The following is a 10,027-nucleotide window of genomic DNA, read 5'->3' as shown; positions in this document are numbered from 1 at the left end:
AACGCAAATGCTGCGGATGCTGTCTCCTCATCCAGTCCTGACATTTACCGAACAGAGTTCTGTTATTTGACCTCCCTCTGTAAACATTGACATTGCATTCCCATGTATAATAGATTTCAGTCTGTTTTACCGCAGTCGAATGTTTCCACCGGGAACGTTATTACTTATTATGGCTGGAAATGCACCTACACCAGCTGTGAGGCTAAACATAAAAAACACACCAGCCTAAATCCCGGAGTCTCTTAACAGACCTCTGCTGCCTTACTGCCATGAAACCAGCATTTATCCTGAGATGCCAGGAAAGGAAAAAAAAAATCTCACAACCTTTTATCTTCCTTGGGAAAGACTCAGAATTCTTCTGCCTCTCTCTTAAATCCTTTACCTTCTTCTAAGCTTACACAATTAGCTGTATCAGACTCAATAATTATGTCTAAACTCTGAGAAATACAAAAGGATGGGGAAACAGGCTTATGTATTCAACCCAGGTTTGTGGTTAAGGACTCAGGAGAACTAAGTTTAATTCCTTACTCTGCCAGACTCTCTGAATGACCTTAGGCAAAGCCACATTTTCAAGAGTTCAGTGTTATGCTTAGAACAATTACAGTGGGAAGTTTGATTAAAAACATAAAATACTCCTGATGGAAGGTTGCAACGTAACAGAATCCAGAACCCTACACACATAGAAACTGAAAACAGAGATCGACAAAACAGGCTGCTCCCTAAAGCAGAGAGGCACAATTCATCCCGCCTTGCTCTAAGCTGTTTTTCTGCAGTCTGACTGCTCAAGATCTACATCGCACACTATCTTACAGAGACCCCCAGCCTGCAAGCAGGACCAGAAAACCCCATATCACTTAAAAAGATAGCTTGTAATTGTAAACAGTTTTCAATACACCACATTCAGCAGACTCTATTGTTCTCGGGGGAGCTGCCATGTGCTGAGCAGTACGGAAAGAGCTAAGCATTATTTCTCTGTGGCTCAGTTTCCCATTTTAAAAATGTGAATAAAATTATTTCATTTCTTCCTTCTCTGCCTGCTGAGATTGTAAACTGTTTGGGCCAGGGATAGTCTTTAAGTGTATCTACACTGCCCAGCAGAATGGTTCCTCAGTCTTGGTTTGGGTCTCTAGTTACAAACCTCCAAAATGGGGGCAGAAACTAGACTTCTGAATGCATTTCCCCAACTTTAACTTAAGACTGGGGGAAAAAATACCTTTTTCCACAGCACCAAATCTTATCCTTTTTTTGTTATTGTTGTTGCATTGCTTTTCACTTCTGCACTTAGTAATTTAAGCTAGGACAGGGAACAAATACAATTGAATTCTGCAGGAGAGGCTGTTTCTGATGGTAATTCTGGAGAAATAGAAATACACTAGGAAAGCATCTACAGTCCCATTTTGCAGACCCAAGAGGTTTGGAGACACTTCAGATCAACATTCAGGCTGATAATTTTAAAGCTGTATAAGAAATTTGGCTGGATTAATATTAATAGGAATTGGGCACCCAAACCCTTGTGGCAGCTTTGAAAAACTACAACTCAAAATATCAGTTGTTCATCCATATCACACCTCCAGACTTTGGGAGTTTGCCCAACCCTGCCTCCTTAGCATTCATCTAACCCACATATGATCACGCTCTATAACAAATACTACAGAATTCTCCAGCAATGGAACACGGCAAGACAAGACACAGCAGTAACTTTGTTGTAATGAGAACTGGCTGCATGGTGAGTGTCACCGTTCATTCATAGGTCATAACGGAGAATACCAATTTCAGGACAAACTGCTGAGAAATAGGGCAGACACCCCCAGATTGGTGGTTATTCTCCCATAAGATATACCAAACCAGCAACAAAAGTAAACTTCTGTTTCACCACGCTGGCTAACAAGAAGTCAGAAAAGTCGGCTCCTTAGGCATTTCAGTCCTTGTAATCACCACCAAAAAACACTAGACTTAAAGATGAGTGGTTCTTTAAAACCAGTTTCATTAAACAAAGGGTTCTTCTGATCCCAAAGGACCAGCCACATACCCAGGACAATATACAGCTCAGATCTTACCCCAAAATCACACTGTTACCAATCCTTTAGTATTTAAAAACCAAAGGTTTATTTATAAGAAAGAAAGAAAGAAAGAAAGAAAGAAAGAAAGAAAGAAAGAAAGAAAGAAAGAAAGAAAGAAAGATGAGAGCTAAAATTGGTTAAAGGAATCAAATACATACAGTAATTGCAAAGTTCTTGGTTCAGGCTTGGAGCAGTGATGGAATAAACTGCTGGCCTGGTAAGTCTCTGGTTGCTTCCAAATCACTGGAAGGTCCTCAGTCCCTTGGCTAGAATGCCCCCATTAGAATAAGATGATAGTCCAGAGGTTTGAGCAGGAAAGAGGCAAAATGGAGATGTTTCTAGGGCCTTTTATAGCTTCTGCCAAGTGAAGGGAATCCCATTGTTCTCACTGTGGAAATTACAGGTACAAGATGGTGTTTGGAGTCACGTGGGCAAGTCACATACACGATTTCGCTCAATCATAGCGGAAGCCATTACCTATACTCCAGATGGAACATTCACAGGAAAGTCCATTAAGTGAGTTCAGTATTCTTTGGTGGGCCATTTAACTTGAATAGTTCCTTCACAATGTGCTGGCTAAACACCTTGTTGGTGTATTCACAGGAGCAAACATGTGAAATACAGGTACAGAGCCAATACTCATAACTTCAAATACAAAAATGATACATGCATACAAAGAGCATAATCATATTCAGAAAATCATAACCTTTCTATAGACACCTTACTTGACATACTTTGTACAAGATTTGTTGCAATGATATAACAGTGGTAGCAACAATGATCTACATGGTCATATTTTAATCCGATAACGTCACAGTGGGAAATACTGTTCGCTCAGTCCAACCCATGATTCGATTCAAGCAGGGACATTCAGGCAACTTTCTGCTCTAAAGGAATGTCTGGAGAGCAGCTTTAGTTCATGTCAATGCAGGCACTCAGATGCAAATGAGGAAATTCATACATGAGAGATTGGCCCAGTCACCCCAAACACACTGGCTTTTGGAGTTTGAGAGCAAGTCTGCTAAGGGGCATGAAAAGAACAGAAGAGTGGGGAAACCGATGACTCCTGTGCCAGCCACATCAGCCCCAGCATAAGGGATTTGCCAGGTGAGATAGATGGACCAGGAGATGGAGGAATAGAGTGCCACCATATTCATCCTGCAATGCCGTAAGGTATATCAGCCCTTAGTCTGTCTGACTGGAGCTGGGCCTGGGCTGGTGCCTGTAACCCACTCCCCATCGCCCCCGTGTGCTGAGTGCAGTTCACACACAGGGAAGAACTGAGCCCCTTGATTGCCTCAGGCTAGACTGTGCCTTTCAGGCACGGCCCATCTCCCAGGGTGGTGGGGGGCTTGTCACCCCATGGGGATCAGCAGGTGTCATCCTGCCTCAAACTCATAGAGTTTAAGGCCAGAAGCGACCACCACATCCTCTCGTCTGATCTCCTGTGTGTCACAGTACTTCCCAGAGCAACCTAGTCACCCTCTGAGGAGACTACATTCTCCTCCACACAACTGGCCAGGCCACTGGACATAACATGGGGCAGATTCACTGCTCTCTTCTTGTTCAGTCGATAAAGGCATCAGTTCAGCCAAGTGAAGTCTCATTAGTGTCTGGGGCAGCAGTCTGCTCTTTTCTTCTGTGTCAGGACAGCACCTAGCGCAATGTGTTACCACAATATCAACTATATTAATAGTAGCTTTTTTCTTAATAGGGATGGACTTACGCATGCTCTCAAGTTAAGCACATGCTTAAGTGCTTGGCTGAACTGGTGTCAACAAGAGGATTACAGTCCAGCAATCTGCTGCCCTCTATCAGTATTAAGCTCCCTACAGTTTGTAGGGGGGACATTAAATAAAAAGGCACCATTAAAAAATACTTGAGATATTGGAATTTCTCTCAGACATTAAAAAAAATACAGTAACTTACCTGGCTCCAGGTCAGCAGCCATCTGTAACCAGCATCTGTTTTGTTTAAATTTTACCTTCTAAACTTGCAGATATAGCGGTTCCGTTCCTTCTTCCTAACAGCTCCTGTGGGAGAAGAGGAACAGCATGTTGGTTTTTTTTCCAGGTTTTTTATTAACAATCTGGATCTCTCAATAACTCCTCCCAAGAAGGATCCCTCAATTGGAAAGCACCCTCATGAATTACCTTTTATACTTTGCTTTTACTCAAGTTCTCTCTCCCCCAAGTCATTGTGGGAGAAACCTTTGCTATGTAGTGCCACAGCTCATATGCACTGGTAAAAATGCTTCCCTTGCTAAGGTCAATGTGATTTTTCCCCCCATTATCCTATCATATATCCTCACTTAAAAGGGAAAACGGCATTGTAAATCCTAAAAGAAGCCAACACATGGGCAGTATTTCAAAAGCGTCTGTGCTTTCATATGTTTTAGTATGTCTGGTAACTTTTATAACATCGAAGCTCTCAGGTGGCTGCCTAGAATCCTCGATCTTGCAACTTGCTTCAAACAATTTGCAGGTATGAAAAATATCCTCATTAAAGAAGCATTTCAGGATACTTAGCTTAGGAGCGAATTACCTGGTTTGGGTCAATATCAAATTTTGTTAAATAGCTTCGCTTCTTCACCTACCATTCAGATTTATGCATTTCTCATGCATATCCAGGCTTTAGTGACTTTCTTCTTAACAGAGCATGAGGGGTACCGTTTCTATCATAGTATGAAGAAATATATATGTGTGGACATATACAGGTGCATTGTGTCTAGGTAGAAATGATTGGCTATTTTTAATCAAAACTTTTTTTTTTTTGATGAAAAGATTCCTTAAAAATCAAAATATTCACAGAAATTGTCAATTGCAGCTAAATTTCATTTGGGAAGAAACCTGAAATGAAGTGTTTTGATGGTGAAGCGTCCCATTTCAACCTTTTCAGAAGGGAACATTTCAATGTTTCTTCTTGAACCAACTTTTCCAAATGAAATTCACTGGGTGTTTTTTTTTTTTTTAAATATTAAAGAACATTTTTTTAAAAGTTTAAAGAAGGCCCAAATCAGGTTTAAAATGTTTTGATTTCATTGTAATGAAACATTTTGAGCGATCCTCAAAGCCCTCATGTTTCAGTTTGGCTGTGCTTACATTAACATTTTCTGCCTTATTTAATCATGGACATCTGAAAGAGAATATAGGTGCTTCCTGGAGTCTCATTCGAACCCATATGAGACCAAAGAGGCTTCCACTGATAAGGGAGGGAGAGGAGATGCTTTGTGGGTTTGGAACTCTGTCTTCTTGGTTTCATTTAGAAGGAATCTCTCCTGAACTTGTGAGAGAAGAGAGGAAATATGGTAAACGGAGTCTGACATAGGGAAAGGGTGATTTAAATGACTACAGATTTCTAATCATCCTCCTTGAAACTCTTATAAACATCTCTGGTTTTCACTGGAGAATACCAGTTTAATTCAAGCTAAACTGGGTTTGCTCTGAGCTTGCTCCAGTTTCCATCTCTCTAGTGGGAGGCCGGAAGACCTTTCACATTCTTCTGCCAAGTTTCCCTCTTCCAATTCCATCCTCCCTTTGAAGTCCCTCCAGGTAGAACTACACAGAGCGACAATGTATGTGTTTCAAATTAGAAGTTAGAACTGTCAGCCTTATGGCATTTTCTGGAGTTTTTCTCTTTCCGGGAACCTTGTTTCTCAGACTCTGTTGGGCTAGCAAACCACCTTTTATCCCTCAGAAAAAAGCTTGATTGAAATTTATTGGCTGACTTCAGCCTCTCCGGTGATTAGAATTTTCTTTCTACACTGTTATTCTCGGGTATTGCTGGCCTCTTCCTATACCCTGGGGAGATAGGAGGGGGTGTTCACTTTGAAAAAGCAATCAAAACATCTTTGCTGGAAAAGATTTTACCAGAAGGCTCAGAACTGAGAATAACAGCTTATGATAGAAAAACAATGCTTAATACACATCTACTCCTATGCAACTCTCCGTCCTGCATATTGTAATCAATATGCATTTGTTTTATTTTTTATGTTTCTAAAGATTGTGGCAATCTAGTCATTAGTTCTTTATGGAACGTATTATCTGTTTTCTCTGTTGATACGCATTCTGGAATTGTGGGAGGAGGTGGTTTCTTCTAAATTTAAAACCTCATAAAACTCCAAACTGGAACAAGAAAAGATTCCTTGGCCCTTTGGGACGAAAGCAGCCCAAGAGAAGGTGAAACCTGACAACCTTACAAGTCTGCTGCAGATGAATATTGCTGCTTTGTGACACTGAGGAGTCAAGAGAGGCACCTCATGGAAAAATGATTTCTCAGGATATAGGATGATTTTTCATCAACTCTACTTCTACTGCTATGTCTGGGTGTCCTATGTTTACATTTTAAACATATATGTAATAGTATCAGAGGGGTAGCCGTGTTAGTCTGAATCTGTAAAAAGCAACAGAGCGTCCTGTGGCACCTTTGAGACTCACAGAAGTATTGGGAGCATAAGCTTTCGTGGGTAAAACCTCACTTCTTCAGATGCAAGATGTCTTGCATCTGAAGAAGTGAGGTTCTTACCCACGAAAGCTTATGCTCCCAATACTTCTGTGAGTCTCAAAGGTGCCACAGGACCCTCTGTTGCTTTTTATATATGTAATAGTCATTTAAAGCTAGACTCTGGCCACACTTAGGACTATGAGGAGATAAAAAATGTCCTTCTTCCACTGCTTCACACAGCACACAGTCAACTTGTGGAACTCCTTACCTGAGGAGGTTGTGAAAGCTAGGACTATAACAGCGTTTAAAAGAGAACTGGATAAATTCATGGAGGTTAAGTCCATTAATGGCTATTAGCCACGATGGGTAAGGAATGGTGTCCCTAGACTCTGTTTGTCAGAGGTTGGAGATGGATGGCAGGAGAGAGATCACTTGATCATTACCTGTTAGGTTCACTCCCTCTGGGGCACCTGGCATTGGCCACTGTCGGTAGACAGGATACTGGGCTAGATGGACCTTTGGTCTGATCCAGTACAGCCCTTCTTATGTTCTTATGTATATTCTTATGAGTAAACTTGTATCATGAGTAGCAACATTTTCAGTGTTGGGGTTTTGGTGAAACCACAGAAAGTTTCATCAACACTGGACATTTCCCACCAAAGTTTCCATTTTAACGAACAAGTCATTTTTTTATCAGAACACTGTTTTGAAGGAAATATGTTGACTAGCTCTGCTGAGAGCTACCAAAGGAGATTGGGTTCATGCTCACTGGATGTCATGGACAGCAGCCCAACCCAGACTCACCCACACCTACTAAATACAACGTACTACAGGGTGACATTGCCGCAGTATGTAATGGGGGTTAAACCTCTTACATATTCATGAGAGATCACTTTACAGATTCATGAGAAATTTGTTTCTTACTAGTAATATTAGAATAGTACTAAGGACATTCCCTCCTCCACCTTCTCCCCCTCCCCCATGGTATGTCGACCCTGCACACTAGGGTCAGACTCTCACTCAGGTTTGAGCCCACCACCCCCTTTTGTCCACACACAAATCAGTTTGACTCCAGTCACCAAGCACTCAGGACTCAGCTCCTAAGACCCTGCTCGGGGGTGGGTCGGAGTCCCGCTGCTACTTGAGTCCAAGCCCTGTCATTTTGCAGTGTGGACACAAGTCAAGCTGCAGACTCAAATCCGAAGGTCTGCGTAGCCCAATCTAGACACGTTAGCATGGCGGTGAGACCAGGGTCCAGCAATGGAAAACCCAGGTTTAGAATGCAGTGTGGAAGCACCAAGCCCACAAGTCCAGGTTCCAGAGACCGGGGCTCAGGGTACAATGTAGACAGACCCACGGGGTGCCAGTTATATAATGCCAGGATTTTAGGATCTAGCACTACAACTTAAGCCTAAGGTAATATCTGAAAGTCCACCCTTAGGTTGTTGTGGCTTATGGTGCTGTATGTAAAACTCACATCGTATTTTAAGACCTCTACAATACTGAGTGTAGGAAAAAAGAGCTGATAAGTCTGAATTTCCCTGGTTTTAGGACAGAACACAACATTTTAACAAATATAAACTTCTTATTATTATTTTGCATATGAATACAACTTCATGCTTTCATCCCTTGACAAGATGTTCATTATGTGTATTAACTGCCAGCTGTGAAATTGTCTGCCGTTCCTTATAAAGGAAGGCAAGGAAAATAAAAAAAATCAATGTTTATTCTGTACTTAGGCAAATTCACAGAACAGGAATCTCCTCTGATTCACATTGCTGGAGAAATGGATTTTTTTTATGGGCTCTCAGCGCAGAGGAAGCATTCACTCATCATGGCATAGCAAGTATCTGCCTGTTACTGAAAGCCCAGACTCCTTTCTACAGCTCCTGCACTTGTTTGAAGTGTAACGATGCTTGGCAGTTCAGTGAGGTAGGGGGGTCATTTTTTTTCCATTAAAAAAAAAAAAAAACTAACACACACCTGCAACAGCATCACATTTAATTCTGAGGACAGTTTGTGAGGATAACAAATGAATTTAGCCTTTGCTGTCAAACGGGACCAAAAATCCCATGCTGGTGCATGGTGTTATTGAAATCAGAGCATGGCTGGGCCACGTTTTGCTGAAACCCTTCTTCAGCCAGGCCTGCATATTAAGCAACAGTTGGCACTGAGCTCTCCCATTCTATTCTATATGGCTTTTCAAGGGTTATTTGGTCTATTCTGTGACTCCAGTCAGGGAAAGTCAAAGGGGCTTATCCTCGGTCTTGCCAGTTACCCTTATCTTCCTAGATACTGACTGATAGATGATCCGGTCATAGCATTAAACACTTTGATAGTGACGAGTTCACCCACATTGTAATGACAGAACAAGGAGTTGAAAGAAGAACGGAGGTCTACAGTTCAGGGATAAATGTAAAGCCACAGGGATATGAACCTAGAAGCGGACACTTAACCAAGTGGATGTGTCTCATTCACTTGTTACATCATGTCTTATAGGCATTGACCTGCAATTTACAAAGCACCAGCAGTCCCTTGCACCCAAACATTGTCAATTTCAGGGCTGGGGTTTAGAATGTAAGCTCTTCAGGGCAGAAACTTTCTTTCCTATATAGATACATGTACAGCACTTCCTCTATCTGCTTGAGGCTCCTAGGTGCTTCTGAAATATAAACGTCAAACAAATAAATAATAATATTAAGAGTAAGAGCAATTATGTGCCTGCTTCACCACTGAGATACTCGAGTTTTACACAGATGTAACCCTATCAATTTCACTAGAGACCACAAACTAGAGGAATGCAGTAGTGAAACAGGGACAGAAAGGTCAGATATGACTGAGGAACAATAATACCTTAGTTCAATAAGAGCAGAGCTGTATGCAATCATAATAAAACACAACTCTTGTATAGCACTTTTCATCAATGGATCTCAAAGCATGTCACAATCTTTAATGTTTTTATTCTCCCCACGCCCCTGTGAGCGAAGAGAAACTTCTGGGCTATCACATAGAGATCTCTGTGCATCAGTCATCCAGCACACTTAGCCGTCTATGCCATCAGGAGAAACATGCATTCCGCTTATTAATCCAAAGGACACGATGCTCTTACTAGCTGGCCTTTTCCAAATTCTCCTTTTCACCAGTGTCACACCAACATTCCCACCTCTATTGCCAGAATTCCAAGTGTGCGAAAAGGATTGTTAATGAACTGTCCACACTGGAATCCAGGACTCAGTTACCAAAATGGAGTATGCAGATTGGTGAATAGAGATGTTGTATTGTCCATGTTTACTAACCTCATTTCAACTCCCTTCCAAAAGTGGGATTTAATGAACTCTGAAGAGTAACTGAGTCACAAAGAGATAAAAATTCTGCTCTCACTTAGACTCAAAAAAACCCCAGTGATGTCAGATTTAGTCCCTATTTTATGCCACTCTTCAATGCTATAAAACATGCCATGGGGAAAAAAAATAAAGAAAGAAAGACAAGACGTATCATTGCCCTATTTGTTTGAAATAACAGAC

General features: G+C 41.4%; 1 protein-coding gene across 1 annotated transcript in view; it reads right to left on the bottom strand.

The window, feature by feature from the left end:
- Nucleotides 1-2,164: 2,164 nt before the first annotated feature.
- Nucleotides 2,165-10,027, bottom strand: part of EPHA5 (EPH receptor A5) — a 399,378-nt gene continuing 391,515 nt past the window's right edge. Inside the window, exons 18-19 of the transcript XR_008445069.1 lie at nucleotides 3,990-4,093; nucleotides 2,165-2,448 (exon numbers count right to left, since the gene is read on the bottom strand). The gene's annotated coding sequence lies outside the window, so the exon portion shown is untranslated. The remainder of the gene's footprint in view (nucleotides 2,449-3,989; nucleotides 4,094-10,027) is intronic.

Source organism: Malaclemys terrapin, chromosome 5, assembly GCF_027887155.1.
Source record: "Malaclemys terrapin pileata isolate rMalTer1 chromosome 5, rMalTer1.hap1, whole genome shotgun sequence".
In the NCBI taxonomy this organism is placed as follows: Eukaryota; Metazoa; Chordata; order Testudines; family Emydidae; genus Malaclemys; species Malaclemys terrapin.
The sequence above is the reverse complement of the archived record's forward strand: the minus strand, read 5'-3'. Positions and strand labels throughout refer to the sequence as shown.